This window comes from Nycticebus coucang, chromosome 5 (assembly GCF_027406575.1).
Source record: "Nycticebus coucang isolate mNycCou1 chromosome 5, mNycCou1.pri, whole genome shotgun sequence".
Lineage (NCBI taxonomy): Eukaryota > Metazoa > Chordata > Mammalia > Primates > Lorisidae > Nycticebus > Nycticebus coucang.
In genome coordinates, this window is record NC_069784.1 from 76,160,495 (window position 1) to 76,186,115 (window position 25,621).

Genomic DNA, 25,621 nt, shown 5'->3' on the forward strand with positions numbered 1-25,621 from the left:
TTTAATTCAACTTGTTAATATGTTGTTTAGGATATTGCATCTGCATTTATAAGTGAAATATGTTTGTAATTTCCCTTTATAATAATATATTTTTTTCCAGTTTTAGTATCAGGAATATTCAGATGAAGTAGAATGATTTTGAAGTATTTCTTCTTTTTCTATTGTCTATAAGATTTGGTATGATTTGTTTTTTGAAATCATCTTCTATTTCTATTTATAAATATTAGTTGTCTATTTTTTGAAACTTTGGGGAAATAAAAAGAAGTTAACTGATGACTCAGTTACCAAACCTCAGAGTCAAAGCATTCTATGATGGACATACTTTTATCTGACAATGTGAATGTTACTTTTTTTGCATTATTATTATTATTATTGCTCAATATTTCATTGCACCAATCATCTGATTTATTTTCCGAATGTATTTATCTTCGTTTGTTCTTTACAAAGTTTTTGTTTCTAGTCCTTATCTTAAACATTGTTATTGTTATTAAATTTTATGCTTCTTTAATTTTGTGAAGGCAAAAAGTGGAAACCAAATAAACACATGTACATAAAAAAATTACATATGAGTGTCATGCATACATAATTAATAGAAGATAGTCTTCCTTTTTTAAAATGGCAAATAAACATTAAATTTTTTCTAATCAGTATTCTACTTAAATATTAACCGGTTTAGATAATTACTTTAATATTTAGAAGACATAAATGCATATGCACCACACACCACACATTGCTGGTGGTACAGTTTTTATCAAGTAGTTATTATGTGCATATTACCATATAAATACTGAAAAATGAAATAAATGGTCTTTGGTTTCAGAACGATTATAACCAAGAAGATAGGCAGTAGTAAAAAGAATTTAGAGGATGGAGAGAGTTTCATGGGTTTGAGTGAAAAAATAGGTAACACAGGGGACTTGAGCCAGATATGGAAGCCCAGGGAGGATCCGACAAGGATGACAAATTGGCTTGAACCATCATGGCGGCTATGGAGACACATTCTGGGCTGAGTCTGGTTTCAGTGAGGAGAATGCGGTGGGGATCTAGTGGGGTCCTCTCTGGGCAGGAGTGGGAGAAGCACAGGGCACTGTCATCTGCCCTTGAGATAGCAGAGAGGCAGAGGTGAAGGGCTAGCATTGCACGCAGGTGACTTTGGAATGATAAAGGTGCTCAGGCTGAAATATGCACGGTGCATTCTGGATCTGGCAGAGAATTTCACCCAGGGGAGTAGCCAATGATAAGTGAGAAGGAGTGGGTCAGGGCCAGCGTGGAAGGAGCCTTTGAAAGCCAGCCTGAGAAATTAACTCATTATTTGCAAATGATTCAGAGCCACTGAGATTTTTTTAAATAATAAAAAAAAAATGACATGATCCAAATAGGGGCATTCAGGATGAATGGAATTTTAAGATCAGAAAAGAAGACCTAGAAGTAGCAAAAACACTAACTTGAGGACCAAATAATAACTTTATGTTCATTTTGTATCTCTTTGTGATCTTTGTCATTGCAGTGTTCAAAGTTCTTTAAGATCAGCTCACCACAAGTCCAACTCATCCCTTTTCAGTAGTTGGAAACAAAATTCTGCTCCTAATTAGCTATGTGACCATAAGAAAATTGCTTAATTTCTCCAGGGATTTTAGGTTTCTCACCTGTAAAATGAGCTGATAAAATATATTTTCTCTAAAGCCTCTTCCAGTGAAAATATTTTATGTAGTACCACTGGTAACTGGTGACTTGGTTTTGTTCCTCATTTCTCTTTAGAAACAGTTCTCTTGGCCGGGCACGGTGGCTCACACCTGCAACTCTACCACTGTGGGAGGCTGAGGCAGGTGAATTGCTTGAGCTGAGGAGTTTGAGACCAGCCGGCAGAGGAACGGGACCTCATCTCTACTAAAAATAGAAACACTAGCTGGGAATTGTGGCAGGCTCCTTTGTCTCAACTACTTGGGAGGCTGAGGCAGGAGGATCTCTTGAGCCCAAGAGTTTGAGGTTGCTGTGAGCTGTGATGATGCCATGGCATTCTATCCAGTGTGATAAAATTAGACTCTGTCTTGAAAAAAGAAAAACAAGGAATAGTTCTTTCAAGAATATATTCATCTTAGTAAAGTATCTCATTCTTAGTAAAGTATCCAATGTACTCAGCCCTACTATGAAACTAATTTATGGCTTTCACATGAAAGCTATAACCCAGTTATAACTTAAGAATTGGGGGAAGGGGAGACGGGAGGGGAGGGAGGGGGGAGGTGGGCGGAGGGAAGGTGATTGGTGGGATTACACCTGCGGTGCATCTTACAAGGGTATATGTGAAACTTAGTAAATATAGAATGTAAATGTCTTAACGCAATAACTAAGAAAATGCCAGGAAGGCTATGTTAACCAGTGTGATGAAAATGTGTCAAACGGTCTATAAAACCAGGGTATGGTGCCCCATGATCCCATTAATGTACACAGCTATGATTTAATAATAAATAAATAATAAAATATATAAATAAATAAATAATAAAAGAATATATTCATTCATTATGACCAAAAAGAGATAGGTTTATTTACTTACATGTGCTCACCTAAATTACCATTTGTGATATGTATTAATTGAATCCTTAATTAGACCTAAATATAAAATGTTAGTAAAGCTATTTGATGGTAATGTTTTATGCTTATAAATAAGCATAAATACATATATAATAAATACATATATAATTATTATTCATTTAATAATACCCAGATAAAATTGAGAAATATAAGTAAATCCACAGTCAATGTTCAAACACAGCTTCATTTCTTGGCACATGAAATGGAGACCAAATTGTTTTCCCTGCCTTCTGTACCCCATTTCCATGCCTCTATTACTAGAAAAGCAGAACCATTTATTTTGTGAAAGGTTTATCAGAGAACTAATTATAACATCAAGTGGGGTGCTGCTGAATGATAAATAATGAAAAAAAACAATCCAATAATTATTTAAAGCAGTGGGTGTTAGCATCTACTCTGATCTGATGATGGTGGTAGTTGGGAAAAGCTTCAAAGTAACAATACACATCCAGCCATTGATGATATTTTATTCTTCTATTCAGAGTTTATTTCATTACAAAAGTCCAGTGGATTTAGTCTGTTTTTCAATTTCCCCAGCCACTTACTGGCCGGTATTGTGCATGGCTGTTTCACGTGTGCCTCGAGGCCCTCTGCACTATTATCCTGGTCAACAAAAGACAATTATTAAATTCTAAAAAAGCTTTAGATGGAACGACGATGACAATAGGCATAGGTAATCAGAGGAATAATCACTTTCTGCTGGAAATCTGTGCCCGCAGGATGAGCTGGAACACAGTGCAGTCTTTGATGTCCATTTTCATGTAAACATCAAATGGTGCTGTCAGGTTTTTCGCCACAGGTTTGAAGTGTAAATGTACATCCGCAACTCAGGGTCAAGAAATGACTTGCAGTTCTCCGTTTTACGGTGAATATATTTGCAAAATGCATCATTTCCCAGTTTTAGGGCCAAATCTATCAAGGATATTGGAATATTATGCGGGTTTTGTTCATATAATGGAAACGCATAATGATATCCCTTATGACACCAACGGGTTTGACAAGAATTGAATCACAAGCTCAGAAAACGGCCTGCTAATTGTTGGTCCTGTGTCCTAGCATGAAATGTTACAAAAGGCTCGTGTCACTGTGTTTCTGAGGAAAAACATTTTGGAGGCAGCTGTACTGTCAGTGTCTGGGATGACCCCTGCAGTAAGAGAGAAGGTGGCCCTGTGAGGTGCTTTCAGGTAATTCAAAGGGGACTTTTTCATACTGAAAAGTAACAATGGCAGATTCTAGACTGTGCTATACTTGCTGGGAGTTATGCTCGGCTTTGACAAATTTGCACTGAAGAATGCCATAAATCTCAACTGCCTAAAAATGTTTCCTTTTACCAGCTTAGCACAGAATTTTAAAAAATCTCCACTGTTTAAGTCAGTTCTTCAAGCAAAGCTTCCCAGCCTTGCCACTGCTGAGGACTGGGCCAGACAATTCTTTGTTGTGGGGCGCTTCTATGCACACAGTACCCTTGGCCTCTACCCACCAGATGCAGCAGCATCTCCTTGTCCTCCACTCGTGAACAAGCAAAACTGTCTCTCACGTGGTGGAGAACCACTGATTTAAGAGACTATCAGGGGCTCTGAAGAGTCGCTTGTGGGAAAATACACAACTCCAGGAACACCTGAGCATCTATCAGTTGACTGATTTCCTACCCTGCAAGCAGGGCCACAAGGGGATCCAAGTCAAATGGATCAGATGAATGGAATCGGGAAAGTCCAAGGGGTAGAGAAATGTCCAGGGTGAGAAAAGTGCTGGTGTTCTTTGTACGTTATGCTTCAAAAAAGCAATGGAAAGTGCAACGACTGCAAACGTCACGCTGCCGACCATGCCCTTGCCAGGGCCACCTTCCCACTGACGCTGTGTATCAGGGAACCTTTGTGCAGCCTGGAAATCCCACGCGGCTGCCAGAGGAAGAGAAGTGTGATGGCAAACATGGGGAGAAGTGAGGAGTCGTTCAGCACCCCGAGGGACAGGTCTGTGCTGTAAGCCTTGTACAGGGGGCAAACCAACATTGGGGAACTAGTAAAATTCCTTTTGCTGTAACCAAGCAGACGTGTTTATGATGATGTCTGTCAGACAAAGCCACAGCTGAGGTGGGCCAGGCTGCAGTTTGCTCTGGGTGAGAGAGAGAAGACATGGTTTAAGTCACGCTGGTGCTAAAGAAGGTGTGTCGATGTGGACCCCTTTCCCTCTGGAGGATGCAGAAGTCCAGGGTCCAGGTGAGGTGAGGCAGCAGACTTCCCTGGGGAAATGTTTGTCTGTTCCTGCAGGTCTTTTTGAGAGGGCTGACTAAAATCCTAGTATTTGAAAATATGCCAGGGACATACATACACCCATGACAAAGAGTGAGAACCACTGGGATGGAGAGTCCAAGGCAAATGTTGAACATCTCAGAGCATCACCCTGCTAGATGAATGTGGGAGGTACACTAGCTTGGGGTTTACATGAGAACGACTGAGAAGTTCTGGATTCCCCCCTTCATTTCTTCTTCCTTCTCACCTTAATTATTCTAGTTTTAAAAATTTGATTTTCAGGGCGGCGCCTGTGGCTCAGTGGGCAGGGCACCAGCCCCATATACCAAGGGTGGCGGGTTCAAACCCGGGCCCGGCCAAACTGCAACAAAAAAATAGCCGGGTTTTGTGGTCGGAGAGAGTAGTCCCAGCTACTCAGGAGGCTGAGGCAGGAGAATCGCCTAAGCCCAGGAGTTGGAGGTTGCTGGGAGCTGTGATGCTACGGCACTCTGCCGAGGGTGATAAAGTAAGACTCCGTCTCTATAAAAAAAAAATTTGATTTTCAATTATCTCCCCCTTACCAGATTATTTTAGAAAAAGTAGAAACAAAAAATTTGAAGTGTGCACTCGCTTCTGGCCCTGCTTTGCCCGCTTCCACCTCCACGCTCTGCAGGCTCTTCTCAGCTCTCTTCTTTCTCTGTTCTCACCTCTTCTGTGTTGTTCAGTTTTTCACTTTGTCTTGCTGTCCCTTTTTTCCCTCTGTTTTTCCAGATTTGAGATCACCTTGTCTCTGTACGTACGATAACATCACGGCCAGGTTTTTGGGACAGTCTCAAATTCAAATGCCATATTCCCAGGACTACTTTTGTCCTTGTCAACCATGTGTCACAGTTTTCTCTTCTGGATACATTAAATCCATTCGAAATGCAAAATACAGGGAAAGTGATGGATTGCCCAGCGGTATGGAGCATGCGTCAGGAGGGATGGGGTTGTTCTTAAAGCTGATTGTGTGGGTGATTTACAACACTAGGTATCTCTCAAAACTCAGCAAATGACCCTTCACACTGGTTTATAGTCTATGTCAATTTTACTTCAAAAAAGTGACTGACAGTATAACACTGAAAGCATCACCCTGCTCTGACCATGCTCTTGTCCTGGTCTCCATGCAGCTGAAGCCGTGTGGCTGAAGCACGCTGGCCCTTCATTCATCCCCAGACTCTGAGGCCTTCACTTTCCACCTCTGAGGACCGGTGTGCTGGCCTGGGGTGCCCTCATTTGATTTCTCCCAGCCTAGGGAGCAACTCCTCAAACACCAACACACCCCTGCTCTCAAGAGAAGCCAGACTAAATGCCTCACAGTGATGAAGGATAAAGTCCTAAAGCAAAAATGCAGTGATTTCTGACCAAGGCCTTGTAAATAGTAATGTCTTTTTTTTTTTTTTTTAAACAAAATTATCTGTGAAAGTAATAAAAATATCCTCAATTATCCTGGCACTTCAGTGAAGATCAGCCTGCTCCTGAAGGGCCGCAGCAGCTCCCAGACAGATTCTGTGATCTGAAGGTGCTGGGGTCCCCGTAGCTCTCACATTGGAGCCATCCCGGCCCTGGCTGCTCAGGTCACAGCGTCATCTCTGTTCCTACCCACGGAAAGGAAACTGGGAGAATCTCCTTCAGTCATTAAGGCTGTGGGCACATACAAACCCACTCCTGCGCTCTGAGGCCAAGTCAACCGTAGTAAAGGAGGAGAGAGGGAGGGTGAAGTAGCATCTTTCCATTAGGGAACCTCCAGCCGCACAAAGAAGCCTGTTCCTTCTGTGGGCCCTCCATTGAGTCTCCCTTTTTCTCCCCTTGGAAGCTTGAATGCATATTTTGCTGTGAAAAAGTAGATCTCAGGATTTTAAGTAAGAAGGTCATTGCTTATATCATTTATTAATTTGATATTTATTTATTACTAATGAGATGTGACTCTGTAAGGACATTCTAAATAAAAAATTTCCTTGGATTATGGAAAGCAAATCAGGCTCCTTGAAGAGAATTTGGATGTTAAGGAAAGACACAAAAAGTTGATGAAAATCACCTGTAATCTCACCACCCAGGAACAATTAATATCAACATATTGATATCTTTTCAGGTTATTTGTGTGTATATATGTAGTTCTTGTAAAAATTAGATAAAGTTAATTTTGTATTCTACCTTTTTTTCCTGAGTATCTGTCTATAAAATTAAAGTCTTTGAGTGTGTACTTTTTAATGGCTTCACGTTATTCTACCATATAAATGTATTGAAATTTATTTAACTATTTTATATATTTGAAAATTTAAATTATTTGTATTTAAAGTGTATAAATATCTGAATAGAGTTTCTATAAATATATTTTCTTTTTATTCATGTAGTTGAATCTTTGGTAGGCATTCACTTTTCTAAATGATACATTTTAAGGTCCACCTGTATAATATACTTTCATAAATTATTATATCATGTGCCCTTGATTTCAATTTTGATTTTAGAATATATGTATTTTTTTTTAAATGAAATGAGAATAGTGTAGGAAACACAGGTACTAATAAACAAAGATTATTTTGTTATTGTTAGAGTTCCACCTACTGGTGGATTTTAAAATGGCACACCAAAGACCTCTTGATTAGCTCTTGTTATCAATGAAGTTATTCAAAATATGACTGACTGTTACTTAAATTATTTTAGTCAACATTAAGGCAATTGATAACAAGAAAAATTTCATAACTTTAGATTTTTATTTAACTTTTACGTCAGCGAAAAATCCCATATTTATAGTATTTCAACAGACTAAAAAATGGAAAATCTCATTGTTAGCTATAGACAGTAGAACTGTAAGTTGACTACCCAAGGGACTGTAACAAACTGTGAAGGATAGAGAAACTTAAAGAGGTGGTCAATGTAGGGAGGTGGTCAACTATGGAGGTTCTACTGTATTAATAAAATGAATAAACTAGACAAAAAACAGACAAAGAATAAATCAGAAATATGTTGGAAAGTTAGTAAAAATATCTATGGGAAATGAAGGTACTGGGCTAAGATAATTTTGTGAGTAAGAGCTAAGAAATCTTTAACGAATTGGTAACTCTGTGCTACTTAAACTAGACTAATTTAATTTAGGACATAGCTCTAAAATTTTAAATAAAATTTTTGCATATGAAGTGCAGTAGTATTTAAATAACGGATCATTATATAATATTAGTTACCTAAAATTTTATAACTTATTACCCCAAATTTTAATTTTACAGTCTTAAATCAACAGCTTAAGCTTATGTTGGCCATTTGTGCCAGGATCGTCTTGGCTGGGCAGTTTTGCTAGTCTGGTCACTCATATGGCTCCAAAGGCTGGGTCTGTCACTCCATGTGGTTTCTTTAAGGTTTGTTCCCTGGATTTCTTTATATTAAACTCTCAAGACAGCAAAAAGGCAATAACAGAAACTGCAAAGTCCCTGGTTATCTAGATTTGAAAGTCACACAGTGTAATTTTCGCTGCATTTAATTGGTCAAAACAAGTCATGAGGTGGCCCAATTTCAAGAAAATAGGGAAAGAAACTACTTCTTAATGGAAAGGATAACAATATCACATTGTAAAGGGATGTGCATACAGGGATGGGAAGAATTGTTGTAGCCATTTTTGAAAACAATCTACCAAATCATTAAATGGGTTAATTTTTGTAAAGCAGTTAGAACAATGACTGGCACATAGTGTTGCATAAGAATCTGTCAAATAAGTAAGGAATTAACTACAGTTAATCCCAAGAATGGAAGCAAAGTTCACCATTAGAACAATCCACTGATTATAGTTTCCTGAACAAACAAACAACAACAACAACAACAAAACCCTCCCACAAAAAGCTACTTCCCAGAGAGGAGGGTAATAGAGGTAATATTGGTAGGGACCTTTCATTAAGGAATTTCAAAGAAAAAAGAAAATCGACTAATCCCCTGATTTTTTGAGCTTCAAAAAAATTACGGTATCTTCCAATCAAGATGGTGTATTGCATAACCCTCTGCACTCTATTCAAGAGACATAGGAATAGTTTAGAAAAGTTTTTTTTTTTCTTCCTACAAAGTCTCATGCTATCACCCAAGCTAGAGGAGTGCCATGGGGTCGTCATAGCTCACTGTAATCTCAAACTCCTGGGCTCAAGTGTTCCTCCTGCTCCAGCTTCCCTAGTAGCTAGGATTCCAGGCATGTGCCACCACCTCACCTGATTTTTTTTTTTTTCAGTAGAGATGGGGTCACTCTTGCACAGGCCAGTCTCAAAATCCTGACTTCGAGTAATCCTCCTACCTTGGCCTCCCAAAGTGCTATGATCACAGGTGTGGGCCACTGCATCTGCCTTGAAAACAGTATTTTAAAAAGTTATACAATACAAAGAAACAGAAGAGGAAGAACAGTGGACCAGTAATGGATAATTAGTTGTGAGTAAGGACAAGCCACATAGCCTTCAAATGTTAGTACTGAACAAAGACTGTAGCTACATCATCTGGGTTGCAGCTAGAAATGGATGGCCAGCTTGTACCTCCAACAGGAAAGAGAGGCAGCCAGGTCAAAGTTGGGAGGATGCTGGTACTGCCTGTGGGCAGAGTCTTGGAGATGGCTTTGCCTATCTCTGTCTGCACAGCCCAGGGAGCGAGGCTGAGGCAACCTCAAAATCACTCCAAAAGAAAGATGTGAATGGGCAAAAACACTCATGCAGGACAAAAGCACAAAGTAAAATTCAAAGTACACAATGAAATCCATGAACAAGAGAGATTACTGCAGCAGTAATTTTTCCTGGGATAAATTTTCTTCAGGTGACATCCTATAAGTATTATTACTTATTTCACAAATATTACTTACTCAGTGAGCATCTAGTGTGTACAAGTACAAGTTGTTCTGGTGACTGGGAATAAAAAGTGAACGAACCACACAAAAAAATCCCTCTCTGCATGGAGTTTGTGCTAGTGGGGTGGGGTGGGGGAACATTTTAGGAGTAATCTGAGTAGGAGGGTAGCTAGTTACACGTGGATGGGTGAGGGCTGAGATATGGGTTCTCCAGCCCTTGAATCCATGAACCCCTGAATCCTGTCCTGTTTTAGCTGTCCATCCTTCTGATGTCATAAATATCAATCATTTTTTCTTTCTTATCAAACTATGCAAATAAAATGAAATATAAGGAGAAAATGTGTTTTGTATCCTGATCTCTGTTAAAAAGAAGAAATTCACAGTCCCAAAAGCCAGTAAAGAGGATACGGTCCTTGTTATACAAGGAGAGTAAGGAGCCTGCTGGGTTAGGCCAAAGAAGGGAAACATTAATAACTATTCAGGACGTTTCAGGATTAAATAGGATTGGGGAATTAGCACTTTAGTTTCGTAGCATCTGGGAATTTTTCTGGTTTTTTTTTTTTTTTTTGTCATATGCTCTCTTAGGTTCTTCCTTTTGGAAGGCAGCGCAACATGTGCTCGTGAGCCTTCCACTGTACTCAGGCTCAGTACAGGTGTGTGCAGGGCAATCACATTTTCCTTTTTTAGTTATGCCTGAAGTTGAAGTGGGGTAGAGAAAGTACTGGCAATGGTAGGAAGTTTCTGTGCCCTTTCCTCTTCCCCTGTTATCGTCTTGCCCTAAAGTATTTCTATTAGAGGAATTACAGTTTAATTATTGCCTAAATTATTGGAGGGAAAATAAGGAAATATGCTTATTTTCTGCTACCGTTATAATCAACATGTGAGTATAAATGACAGAAAAGGATGTCAAAAAAAAAGTAACTGACCTTTTTTTTTGCTATTCTAACCACAGTATTTAGACAGGTCTGTAGTTATTATGTATCGCATAATAAAAATAAATTAAAAAGTTGATTTAACATGTAATATGTTTTGGGTAGGTTTTTAACAAATATCAAATTGCTAATCTGAGAATGATGAGATGGTCAAATCATCTTTGAAATTGCTTTTCATTGTTTAAAGGCCCATAGAATGGTAACTTTCATTTACTAGTTGATGATAAAAGTGCTTTATTTCAGGATAGAGTCTTGATTTAAAAAACCATTGTGATTGAAGTTCTTAAGTCATGAAATAGAGTTATTTATGAGGGTTGTTCAAATCATTAGAATTTGAGGAAGGGCCAAGATGGACAAGATGGCAGAGTAGAAGCAGCCTCCATATGCTGCTCTCACAGAGAGGATCGAAAGTGGTAAGCAGATGTTCACCTTCAGATGGATTGACTAGGAGAGAGAGCATTGGGAATCAATTGAAAGTCAGAAGATATTGGGTCCTATTTTTAGTCTTTTTAAATAGTGTAAATGTCAGCCAGGAATTTTGTTTTGCAAAATGGTTTTCTTGTTTGTAAAATGAAATTTAATAAATGAAGGAGAAGTTTTTTCTCAGACAAGGAACACTAACAGAATTTGTCATCATTAGACCTGCCCTCCAAGAAATGCTTAAAAGTACTCTATACATGAAATAGTACAACTGACACCCACCAGTGTAAAAAAACAGGAAAATTAAAACTCACAGCTTTTATAAAATAGTAACACAAGTGAGAAAACAAAGCAAGTAGGTAGCAATCAACATGATGACAAGAACAGTATCTCATATATCAATACTAACATTAAGAGTAAGTGGTCTTAATGACCTACCTAAAAGATATAGATTGACTGAATGAATAAACCCCCCCATAATTCAAATATGCATTGTCCCCAAGAAAACCATTTCACTCTCTCATAGATGCAAAGTAAAGGGGTGGAAAAAAATATTTCACTCCAACAGAAACTAAAAGTGAGCAGAGGTAACTATTCTCATATCATATAAAATAGACTTTAAATTAATGATGGTAAAAAAGGACAAACATGGTCATTATATAATAAAAGAGGGATGAATTTAATGAGAAGACATATCAATTCTGAATGTACAGTATATATACTTAACACAAAGTAAAGCAAATTCTACTAGATCTAAGTAAAGAAATAAACAGCAACATCATAATAGCCAACGACTTCAACACTCCACTGAGAGAACTAGACAGTTTACTGAAGCAGAAAATCAACAAAGAAACACTATTATTCTAGAGTCCCAGTTAAGTGGGACATAATAGGCATTTATGGAACTTTCCACCCACAAACCACAGAATATACATTCTTCCCATCAGTACAGGGGACATTTTCTAGGGTAGGCCATATGTTAGGCTACAAAACAAGTCTCAGAAAACTTAGAAATATTAAAATCAAACCATGCAAATTCTCAAACCATAGTGGAATAAAAACCAGATATCAATTATCAATCTCAAAACTACACAAATACAAAGAAATTGAACAACCAGTTGCTAAATAATCCTTGGGTCAATGACAAAATCAAGATAAAAACAAAAAACATTCTCAAATTGAATGACAAAGATTACATAAACTTCCAAAATCTCTGGGATACTGCAAAGCAGGGCTAAGAGGAAAATTCATAGCCTTAAATATTTATATCAAAAAGACAGAAAGCTCACAAATTAACAACCCAATGTCATACCTCAAGGAACTAGAAAAGGAGCAAACCAAACTCAAAGCTAACAGAGCAAAATAAAGAATAAAGATCAGAGCAGAACTAAACAAAATGGAAACTAAAAAAAAACAATACAAAGGACAAATGAAACAAAAAGTTTGTTCTCTGAAAAAATAAACAAAAAAATCTGATGATTAGGTTAACTGGAAATAGAGAAAAAATTCAAATAAATTCAATCTTAAATAAAGAGGGAAATATTACAACTGATATCATGGAAATACATAACATCATTTAAGACCACTAAAAAAACTCTATGCACACAAATTAGAAAATCTAGAAGAAACAGATAAACTTGTGGAAACATACAACCTCCCCAAATTGAATCAGGAAGAAATAAAGATTCTGAACAGACCAACAATGAATAGCAAGATTGAAACAATAATAACAAATCTCCCAATAAGGGGGTAAAAACCCAAGACCAGCTAGATTCACAGCCAAATTCTACCAGACCTACAAGAAAGAACTGGTACCTATGCTACTGACTTGTATAAAATCAAGAAAGTGGGAATCCTCCCCATCTCATTCTATGACACCAGTATCATGCTGATACCCAAAACTGGAAAGGACCCAACAAAACTGTACAGACCAATTATCCCTCATGAACATAGATGGGTAACTCCTCAAAAAAATACTAGCAAACCAAATCCACCAGCACATCACAAAGATAATTGATCATGATCAAGTGGATATGCCAAGGACACAAGGATGGTTCACCACACACAAATCAATAAATTTGATCCACCATGTAAACAGAATTAAAAACCATATGACTATCTCAATAGATGCAGAGAAAGCATTCAATAAAATCCAGCACTCTATCATGAGAAAAACCTTCAACAAAGTAGGCATAGGATGAACGTACCTCAAAATAACAAGAGCTATATGTGACTAATCCAAAGCCAACATTGTATGGAATGGGGAAAAGTTAAAAGCACTCCCTCTAAGAACTGGAATAAGACAAGGGTGACATCAGTCACCACTTCTATTTGATATAATACTGGATGTCCCAGCAGGAACAATCAGTCAAGAGAAAGAAATAATAACAACTGATCCCACAGAGATACAAGAGATCATCTCTGAATACTACCAGAAACTCTATGCCCAGAAATTTGACAATGTGAAAGAAATGGATCAATATTTGGAATCACACCCTCTCCCTAGACTCAGCCAGGAAGAAATAGAGCTCCTGAACAGACCAATTTCAAGCACTGAGATTAAAGAAACAATAAAAAAGCTTCCAACCAAAAAATGCCCTGGTCCAGATGGCTTCACTCCAGAATTCTATAAAACCTTCAAGGAAGAGCTTATTCCTGTACTGCAGAAATTATTCCAAAAAATTGAGGAAGAAGGAATCTTCCCCAACACATTCTATGAAGCAAACATCACCCTGATACCAAAACCAGGAAAAGACCCAAACAAAAAGGAGAATTTCAGACCAATCTTACTCATGAATATAGATGCGAAAATTCTCAACAAAATTCTATCCAATAGATTACAGCTTATCATCAAAAAAGTCATTCATCATGATCAAGTAGGCTTCATCCCAGGGATGCAAGGCTGGTTTAACATACACAAGTCTATAAATGTTATCCACCATATTAACAGAGGCAAAAATAAAGATCACATGATCCTCTCAATAGATGCAGAAAACGCATTTGATAAAATCCAGCATCCTTTTCTAATTAGAACACTGAAGAGTATAGGCATAGGTGGCACATTTCTTAAACTGATTGAAGCTATCTATGACAAACCCACAGCCAATATTTTACTGAATGGAGTAAAACTGAAAGCTTTTCCTCTTAGAACTGGAACCAGACAAGGTTGTCCTCTGTCACCTTTACTATTCAACGTAGTGCTGGAAGTTCTAGCCAATACAATTAGGCAAGACAAGGAAATAAAGGGAATCCAAATGGGAGCAGAGGAGGTCAAACTCTCCCTCTTTGCTGACAATGTGATCTTATACTTAGAGAACCCCAAAGACTCAACCACAAGACTCCTAGAAGTCATCAAAAAATACAGTAATGTTTCAGGATATAAAATCAATGTCCACAAGTCAGTAGCCTTTGTGTACACCAATAACAGTCAAGATGAGAAGCTAATTAAGGACACAACTCCCTTCACCATAGTTTCAAAGAAAATGAAATACCTAGGAATATACCTAACGAAGGAGGTGAAGGACCTCTATAAAGAAAACTATGAAATCCTCAGAAAGGAAATAGCAGAGGATATTAACAAATGGAAGAACATACCATGCTCATGGATGGGCAGAATCAACATTGTTAAAATGTCTATACTTCCCAAAGCAATCTACCTATTCAATGCCATTCCTATCAAAATACCAACATCGTACTTTCAAGATTTGGAAAAAGTGATTCTGCGTTTTGTATGGAACCTGAAAAAAACCCGTATAGCTAAGGCAGTTCTCTGTAACAAAAATAAAGCTGGGGGCATCAGTATACCAGATTTTAATCTGTACTACAAAGCCATAGTGCTCAAGACAGCATGGTACTGGCACAAAAACAGAGACATAGACACTTGGAATCGAATTGAAAACCAAGAAATGAAACTAACATTTTACAACCACCTAATCTTTGATAAACCAAACAAGAACATACCTTGGGGGAAAGACTCCCTATTCGACAAATGGTGTTGGGAGAACTGGTTGTCTACATGTAAAAGACTGAAACTGGACCCACACCTTTCCCCACTCACAAAAATTGATTCAAGATGGATAAAGGACTTAAATTTAAGGCATGAAACAATAAAAATCCTCCAAGAAAGCATAGGAAAAACACTGGAAGATATTGGCCTGGGGAAAGACTTCATGAAGAAGACTGCCATGGCAATTGCAACAACAACAAAAATAAACAAATGGGACTTCATTAAACTGAAAAGCTTCTGTACAGCTAAGGAGACAATAACCAAAGCAAAGAGACAACCTACACAATGGGAAAGGATATTTGCATATTTTCAATCAGACAAAAGCTTGATAACTAGGATCTATAGAGAAATCAAATTAATCCACATGAAAAAAGCCAACAATCCCATATATCAATGGGCAAGAGACATGAATAGAACTTTCTCTAAAGACGACAGACGAATGGCTAACAAACACATGAAAAAACGTTCATCATCATCTATATATTAGAGAAATGCAAATCAAAACAACCCTGAGATATCATCTAACCCCAGTGAGAATGGCCCACATCACAAAATCTCAAAACTGCAGATGCTGGTGTGGATGTGGAGAGAAGGGAACACTTTTACACTGCTGGTGGGACTGTAAACTAGTACAACCTTTCTGGAAGGAAGAATGGAGAAACCTCAAAGCACTCAAGCTAGACCTCCCATTCGATCCTGCAATCCCATTACTGGGCATCTACCCAGAAGGAAAAAAATCCTTTTATCATAAGGGCACTTGTACTAGACTGTTTATTGCAGCTCAATTTACAATCGCCAAAATGTGGAAACAGCCTAAATGCCCACCAACCCAGAAATGGATTAACAAGCTGTGGTATATGTATACCATGGAATACTATTCAGCCATTAAAAAAAAATGGAGACTTTACATCCTTTGTATTAACCTGGATGGACGTGGAAGACATTATTCTTAGTAAAGCATCACAAGAATGGAGAAGCATGAATCCTATGTACTCAATTTTGATATGAGGACAATTAATGACAATTATGGTTATGGGGGGGAAATAGAAAGAGGGAAGGAGGGAGGGGGTGGGGCCTTGGTGTGTGTCAGACTTTATGGGGGCAAGACATGATTGCAAGAGGGACTTTACCTAACAATTGCGATCAGTGTAACCTGGCTTATTGTACCCTCAATGAATCCCCAACAATAAAAAAAAAAAAAAAGGAAGAAATAAAAGGGGCATCCAAATCAGAGGATTTGCTCTGATTTGCTTGCTGAGTATCTATACTCAGCTTGCTGATGATATAATCTTACATCTAGAAAATCCTAAAGATTCCACCAAAAGACTCCAACAATTGATGAGTAAAATCAGTACAGTTTCAGGCTACAAAATCAATGTACATAAACCAGTATATGTTTATAAACTAATAGAAGTCAAGCTGGGAGTCAAATAAAGAACTCAATATTAACTACAATAGCTACACAAAAGAAAAAACACCTGGGGATATGCTTAGTCAAGGAGGTGAATGAACTCTGTAAGGAGAACCACTGATGAAAGAAATCATAGATAACACAAACAAATGGAAAAACATTCCATGCTCATGGATCGGAAGCATCAACATTGTTAAAATGTCCATGCTGTCTAAAGTGATTTACAGATTCATTGCAATTCCCATCAAAATACAAATGTCATTTTTCACAGACCTAGAAAAAACAATTCTAAACTTCATATAGAACCAAAAAAGAGCCTAAATAAGCAAAGCAATCTTAAGTAAAAAGAACAAATCTGATAGTATCATAGAAACTTGAAAAAAAAAAAAACAAAAAACAACTACATATCCAACATTCAAGTATGGCAGACATGGCCAGCTGTTCACCAAAGGTTAGTGTCCTCATTGTTATTTTGGAATGACTCTGGGAAATGGTTATCTATCCCAGGACTATATTTCCCAGGCTTCCTTGCATCCATATATTTCTTTTTTTTTTTTTTTTTTTTTTTTTTATTCTTGTGATACTTTACTTAAGAGAATGTTCTCCAACTACATCCAGGTAAATACACAAGATGTCTCCATCATTTTTTTTCACAGCTGAACAGTATTCCATAGTATACATATACCACAGTTTGTTAATCCAGCCATGGGTTGATGGGCACTTGGGTTGAAAAAATAATTATTTTCTTCCGGGTAAATACCTAGTAATGGGATTGTGGGATCAAATGGAACGGCTACTTTGAGCTTTTTGAGGATCCTCCAAACTTCTTTCCAGAAAGGCTGTGCTAGTTTGCAATCCTATTCTGCACAGTTTTTTTTTTTTTTCTTTTTTTTTTATTGTTGGGGATTCATTGAGGGTACAATAAGCCAGTTACACTGATTGCAATTGTTAGGTAAAGTCCCTCTTGCAATCATGTCTTGCCCCCATAAAGTGTGACACACACCAAGGCCCCACCCCACTCCCTCCCTCTCTCTTTCTGCTTCCCCCCCCCCATAACCTTAATTGTCATTAATTGTCCTCATATCAAGATTGAGTACATAGGATTCATGCTTCTCCATTCTTGTGATGCTTTACTAAGAATAATGTCTTCCACTTCCATCCAGGTTAATACGAAGGATGTAAAGTCTCCATTATTTTTAATGGCTGAATAGTATTCCATGGTATACATATACCACAGCTTGTTAATCCATTCCTGGGTTGGTGGGCATTTAGGCTGTTTCCACATTTTGGCGATTGTAAATTGAGCTGCAATAAACAGTCTAGTACAAGTGTCCTTATGATAAAAGGATTTTTTTCCTTCTGGGTAGATGCCCAGTAATGGGATTGCAGGATCGAATGGGAGGTCTAGGTTGAGTGCTTTGAGGTTTCTCCATACTTCCTTCCAGAAAGGTTGTACTAGTTTGCAGTCCCACCAGCAGTGTAAAAGTGTTCCCTTCTCTCCACATCCACGCCAGCATCTGCAGTTTTGAGATTTTGTGATGTGGGCCATTCTCTCTGGGGTTAGATGATATCTCAGGGATGTTTTGATTTGCATTTCTCTAATATATAGAGATGATGAACATTTTTTCATGTGTTTGTTAGCCATTCGTCTGTCGTCTTTAGAGAAAGTTCTATTCATGTCTCTTGCCCATTGATATAAGGGATTGTTGGCTTTTTTCATGTGGATTAATTCGAGTTCTCTATAGATCCTGGTTATCAAGCTTTTGTCTGATTGAAAATATGCAAATATCCTTTCCCATTGTGTAGGTTGTCTCTTTGCTTTGGTTATCGTCACCTTAGCTGTACAGAAGCTTTTCAGTTTAATGAAGTCCCATTTGTTTATTTTTGTTGTTGTTGCAATTGCCACGGCAGTCTTCTTCATGAAGTCTTCCCCCAGGCCAATATCTTCCAGTGTTTTTCCTATGCTTTCTTTGAGGATTTTTATTGTTTCGTGCCTTAAATTTAAGTCCTTTATCCATCTTGAATCAATTTTTGTGAGTGGGGAAAGGTGTGGGTCCAGTTTCAGTCTTTTACACGCAGACATCCAATTCTCCCAACACCATTTATTGAATAGGGAGTCTTTCCCCCAAGGTAAGTTCTTGTTTGGTTTATCGAAGATTAGGTGGTTGTAAGATGTTAGTTTCATTTCTTGGTGTTCAATTCGATTCCAAGTGTCTATGTCTCTGTTTTTGTGCCAGTACCATGCTGTCTTGAGCACTATGGCTTTGTAGTACAGACTAAAATCTGGTATGCTGATGCCCCCAGCTTTATTTTTGTTACTAAGAACTGCCTTAGCTATACGGGGTTTTTTCCGGTTCCATACAAAACGCAGAATCATTTTTTCCAAATCTTGAAAGTACGATGTAGGTACTTTGATAGGAATGGCATTGAATAGGTAGATTGCTTTGGGAAGTATAGACATTTTAACAATGTTGATTCTTCCCATCCATGAGCATGGTATGTTCTTCCATTTGTTAATATCCTCTGCTATTTCCTTTCTGAGGAGTTCATAGTTTTCTTTATAGAGGTCCTTCACCTCCTTCGTTAGGTATATTCCTAGGTATTTCATTTTCTTTGAAACTATGGTGAAGGGAGTTGTGTCCTTAATTAGCTTCTCATCTTGACTGTTATTGGTGTATACAAAGGCTACTGACTTGTGGACATTGATTTTATATCCTGAAACATTACTGTATTTTTTGATGACTTGTAGTAGTCTTGTGGTTGAGTCTTTGGGGTTCTCTAAGTATAAGATCATGTCGTCAGCAAAGAGGGAGAGTTTGACCTCCTCTGCTCCCATTTGGATTCCCTTTATTTCCTTGTCTTGCCTAATTGTATTGGCTAGAACTTCCACCACTATGTTGAATAGTAAAGGTGACAGAGGACAACCTTGTCTGGTTCCAGTTCTAAGAGGAAAAGCTTTCAGTTTTACTCCATTCAGTAAAATATTGGCTGTGGGTTTGTCATAGATAGCTTCAATCAGTTTTAGAAATGTGCCACCTATGCCTATACTCTTCAGTGTTCTAATTAGAAAAGGATGCTGGATTTTATCAAATGCTTTTTCTGCATCTATTGAGAGGATCATGTGATCTTTATTTTTGCCTCTGTTAATATGGTGGATAACGTTTATGGACTTGCGTATGTTGAACCAGCCTTGCATCCCTGGGATGAAGCCTGCTTGATCATGATGAATGACTTTTTTGATGATAAGCTGTAATCTATTGGCTAGGATTTTGTTGAGAATTTTTCCATCTATATTCATGAGTGAGATTGGTCTGAAATTCTCCTTTTTGTTTGGGTCTTTTCCTGGTTTTGGTATCAGGGTGATGTTTGCTTCATAGAATGTGTTGGGGAAGATTCCTTCTTCCTCAATTTTTTGGAATAATTTCTGCAGTACAGGAATAAGCTCTTCCTTGAAGGTTTGATAGAATTCTGGGGTGAAGCCATCTGGACCAGGGCATTTTTTAGTTGGAAGCTTTTTTATTGTTTCTTTGATCTCAGTGCTTGAAATTGGTCTGTTCAGGAGGTCTATTTCTTCCTGGCCAAGTCTAGGGAGAGGGTGTGATTCCAAATATTGATCCATTTCCTTCACATTGTCAAATTTCTGGGCATACAGTTTCTGGTAGTATTCAGAGATGATCTCTTGTATCTCTGTGGGATCAGTTGTTATTTCCCCTTTATCATTTCTGATTGAGGTTACTAGAGATTTTACTTTTCTATTTCTAGTTAGTCTGGCCAATGGTTTATCTATTTTATTTATTTTTTCAAAAAACCAACTCCTTGTTTCATTAATTTTCTGAATGATTCTTTTGTTTTCAATTTCATTGATCTCTGATTTGATTTTGGAGATTTCTTTTCTTCTACTGAGTTTAGGCTTAGATTGTTCTTCTTTTTCCAATTCCATAAGGTCTCTTGTGAGATTGTTGATGTGCTCTCTGTCTGTTTTTCGAATGTAGGCATCTAAAGCGATGAATTTTCCTCTCAAAACTGCTTTTGCAGTATCCCACAGGTTTTGGTAGCTTGTGTCTTCATTGTTGTTATGCTTAAGGAAGTTAGTGATTTCCTGTTTGATTTCTTCCTGCACCCATCTGTTATTCAACAGAAGATTGTTTAATTTCCATGCCTTTGGATGGGGTCGAGCATTTTTGTTAGAGTTGAGTTCCACCTTTAGTGCCTTATGGTCTGAAAAGATACAAGGTAAAATTTCAATTCTTTTGATTCTGTTGATATTTGTTTTGTGTCCCAGGATATGATCAATTTTGGAGAATGTTCCATGGGGTGATGAGAAGAATGTATATTCTTTATCTTTGGGGTGGAGTGTTCTATATGCGTCTATCAAGCATAATTGTTCTAGGGTCTCATTTAAATCTCTTATATCTTTGTTTAATTTCTGTTTAGAGGATCTGTCCAGCTCTGTAAGAGGTGTGTTAAAGTCCCCTGTTATGATGGTATTATCAGATATCATATTGCTCAGACTGAGTAAGGTCTGTTTCAAGAATCTGGGAGCATTTAAATTTGGTGCATAGATATTTAGAATTGAAATGTCTTCTTGTTGTAGTTTTCCCTTGACCAATATAAAGTGACCATCTTTGTCTTTTTTGACTTTAGTTGCTTTAAATCCACATGTATCTGAAAATAAGATTGCAACTCCTCTTTTCTTCTGAATTCCATTTGCCTGAAAAATTGTCTTCCAACCCTTGACTCGGAGCTTTAATTTGTCTTTTGAAGCCAGGTGTGTTTCTTGCAGACAGCAAATGGATGGCTTGTGTTTTTTAATCCAGTCAGCCAATCTATGTCTCTTCAGTGGGGAATTCAAGCCATTAACATTTATGGAGATAATTGATAAGTGTGGTAGTATTCTATTCGTCTTATTTGGTGAGAGTCCATTGCTTAGTTTTATCTTTTGCATCAGTGTGGAGGTTAGGTTCTGTCCTTTGATTTCTGAGTTCTTACTTTGCTGCTGATCCATTGTGGTGGTCAGTGTGCAGAACAGGTTGAAGTATTCCCTGTAGAGCTGGTCTTGTTGTGGTGAATTTCCTCAATGTTTGTATATCCGTAAATGATTTGATTTCTCCATCAATTTTGAAGCTTAGCTTAGCAGGGTACAGAATTCTGGGCTGAAAATTGTTCTGTTTAAGTAGATTAAAGGTAGATGACCATTGTCTTCTTGCTTGGAAAGTTTCATTAGAGAAGTCTGAGGTCACTCTGATGGATTTGCCCCTGTAGGTCAACTGGCGCTTACTCCTGGCAGCTTGCAGAATCTTTTCTTTTGTCTTGACTTTGGACAGGTTCATCACAATGTGTCTTGGAGAAGCTCGGTTAGAGTTGAGGCGACCTGGGGTCCGATAGCCCTCTGAAAGCAGTGTGTCAGAATCTTTGGTGATGTTTGGGAAATTTTCTTTTATAATATTCTCTAGTATGGCTTCCATTCCTCTGGGGCATTCTTCTTCCCCTTCTGGAATTCCTATAACTCGTATGTTGGAACGTTTCATAAAGTCCCATAATTCTGACAGTGAACGTTCTGCTTTCTCTCTCTTCTTTTCTGCCTCTTTTACTATCTGAGTTATCTCAAAAACTTTGTCTTCTACCTCTGAAATTCTTTCTTCTGCATGGTCTAACCTGTTGCTGATACTTTCCATTGCATCTTTAAGTTCCCTGATTGACTGTTTCATTTCCTTCAGCTCTGCTATATCCTTTTTATATTCTTCATATCGTTCATCTCTTATTTGATTCTGTTTTTGGATTTCCTTTTGGTTATTTTCCACTTTATTAGCAGTTTCCTTCATTGTTTCCATCATTTCTTTCATTGTTTTCAACATGTGTATTCTAAATTCCCTTTCTGTCATTCCTAACATTTCTGTATAGGTGGAATCCTCTGCAGTAGCTACCTCATGGTCCCTTGGCGGGGTTGTTCTGGACTGGTTCTTCATGTTGCCTGGAGTTTTCTGCTGATTCTTCCTCATGAGTGATTTCTTTTATCTGTTTCCTTGCCCTAATTTTCCTTTCACTTCCTCTTGCTCTTTAAGTTCTTGTGCCTGTGGACTAAGGGTTACAGGACCAGAAAGGTGAGAAGGTTGAAGAGCAAAAAAGGGATGAAAGAAAGGAGGACCGAGTGATAAGAAAAAAAATAAAGATAGAGAAAGGAGAGGGGGTAGGGATAAGGAATATTGACAAAAAGAAGAGAGGCACAGAAAGAGGGAGACAGGGCAATATAGGTGTACAGTAGGGTACTTTGACACAACCTTAAAAAACCCCACCTTCTGGGGGTTGGGTGCCCAGTTGGGTGGTTCCCTTGAGGTCAGCAGCTCTTTGCTAACCTGGTCAGACACAGTACCCCACCTCCACCAAGTAGAGAGGAAAGACAAAAATGCTATAAATCAAACTAAAACAAGCAAACAGAAAACTTTATGGCGATAAAATTGGGTGAAAAACCAAGTGATAGCGGTAGAAACACTAGCAAAAATGAAGTTGTAGTTATTAAAAAAGGCAGCAATGGGAAATTATAATTAAACTAGAAAAATTGAGAAAGAAAAAGGGATCTGTATGGAAAAGATTGAAATTAAGAAACAAAAGAACATCAACAACGTCAAAATAAACAAACAAAAAAACCCAACCAAACAAAAAAAAAAGAAAAAAAAATACACAACCAAAAACAAAGCAGTTTGTATATGTTGTTGAATATTGTCTGGGCAACACGTGGTCTTTTGGGGTATGAGATGTTAGTCACAGTTCTGATACGACTGGAGGCTGCTGATTTCTCAAACCCCAGCAGGTAGACACCCTAAATCTCTCTTCAGCCCACTTAAAAGGCACTTTGAACTTGTAAACTTGCTGAGCAGAAGTTTTCCCAGCTTTCTCGCTGGAATCACTGCTGAAGTGGCTATCCACTTACTCAGTGTGCCAAAGCCGGTCTCACTCTGCCCCTGAGGGTTAGGACTGCAAGGCGGCTCAGACCCCACCCTTAGGCTACTTGGTTGCTGGGTTACCAGCTCCCACCCGTTTCTAGCTCTGCTACCCTGAGGGCGGAGCTTGCCGGGGCAGATCACTGACAATGGATCCGTGTGACCCACCGCCAAACACTATTAGCTCCGTCTGGCTCAGCGGCTCAGACTGGGGCCCTAGACAACGGCCAAAGTTCTCCGCACTCCCACTCAGGCCTTCCCCAAGGCAGTTCAACTCAGTGCCAAGTCCAAGGACATCAAAAGAGTTCACAGGTAAGGCCTTTCTGGTTTGCAGTCTCGCTGCTACTGAACTTACAGTTGTGGGCGGGTTTAGACGGGTTGAACACACGCGACCACTTGCCGGTTTTCCACTGTTTTAGTCCTCCTCTTGGGGTCCAGAAGTCTCTCGCTGACTCCCTGTATCCTCATAGGAGTGATGATAGGCAGTTCCCACCAGCCAGAGATGCCTGGAGTCCTATCTCCCCAGACTCACGGTGCCCAGATGCAAGGAAGATGTTACTCGGCTGCCATCTTGCTCCGCCCCGCATCCATATATTTCTATGTGTCTGTTCTAGCCAGTGGAATGTGATTGGTACTGATGAGTGTTAACTTTTCAGCCAAGACTGATGATGTCTCCTCCACACTGTCTTTTCCTTCTATTGACTGGTTGCTGGGAGCTTTGTGGCCTGGTCAACGTGGAGTGTTGTGTTGCAAACTGGGGAGTGCACGAGCTGCTCCTTAGCTTGAGCCCACAGTTGCCATGCCAGTTTGTGGGACAGGGGACCAGATCTTGACATTACTAAAGAGAAGCTGAAAATGTGGATTTTTATTTGAAATGCTCTTATTTTAAAAACCATCTACAGGTCAAACAAAACAGTGGACCATCAGTTCACAATCTATTATCAAATAACTTAAACCTTCTGTAGATTAATTGTAATCTTGTACATTACATATTATAAAGATATGATAAAGTGCTTTCACCTATGTTGCTTTCTTTAACCCTTAAGAAAACTTAATTTGATAGATATTACTAAATTAAAAAAATAATAGAACCAAAGCTCAGAAACTTGTACTCCTGGGGCTTCCTCAGAGCTGTCTGCTGCATTTCTGTCTTTACCTCCATTTTTTTTCTCTTTGTGCTTCTTACGCCCAGGGGAACTGCCCATGCTCCCTGAGACTTATCAGTACATCTTGCTCTACCACCTTTGCTATGAATCTCTCTGCTTTGAATCTTTTCCTTTCACTAGTCTTTGCTACTTTTATTATTTCTTCTCTACTTTCTACCCGTGCTTCAAGACTGAGCTTAAATGCCTTTCCACATGAATATCCTCAGCTAACTTTCTGCTCCCTTCTCTGTTAGTAATTCATAGATCGTGTTTTTCTGGGGTTTTAGATGCACATGTGTATCTCCCTGACTATCTTCTAAAACTCTGAGGGCAAGAAAGTCTTACTTCTCTTTACGATACCCTGTGGTGTCCTCATAAGTATCTACACAAAATAGATACTCAGGAATATTCTTTGAATCAAAATTTCCACCTATTCTCAATGGCATAACAAACATTATACATTTATTGTGCGGGTAATAGCATGAATAAAGCCTTAAGTTAGATTTAATAAACCTTCCAAATCAGTATAATAGAGAACCATATTTCCATCTACAAAAAGGGAAAGGTTCATCCTTTGAGCTTGAGGACTGCTGCAGTGGGGTCTCAGAACTAAGTAAATCATCAAGAGAGGATGGTCAGACCACATCTCATTTGCCAAAAGCTGGCTGGTGATTACCACTAACAGACTTTGCTATGGTTTAGTTCTTTCCTTCAAATGTAAATCAAAAATTTAAAGGAGTTTATTATATAATTTCTTAAAGAATTTATCTGATATTCAAAAGTGGCTCTGGCAAAAGGACCATTTTATTTAAGCTCTTGAAAAGGTAAAGAGGTAAACTGCAGTGAAACATTTTCATGCTATTAGTGAATAAGAAAAAATACTCACTGTCCTTCTAAAGGTGAAATGAAAGCAGATTCATCTATTAACTGGAACCATCAACTCGGATGGAGAATGAGTGTAGAGCATTCAGTTTCCTTCCCTAGTTATTGCTTTCTTCTTATTTTCAAACTGCTTCTATTCATTTCTGTATGGCTGGATACATGCTAATTTAATCTTTTCTTTTTTTTTCAACCTGTTTGATATCTGTGAAGAATTATTGACATAT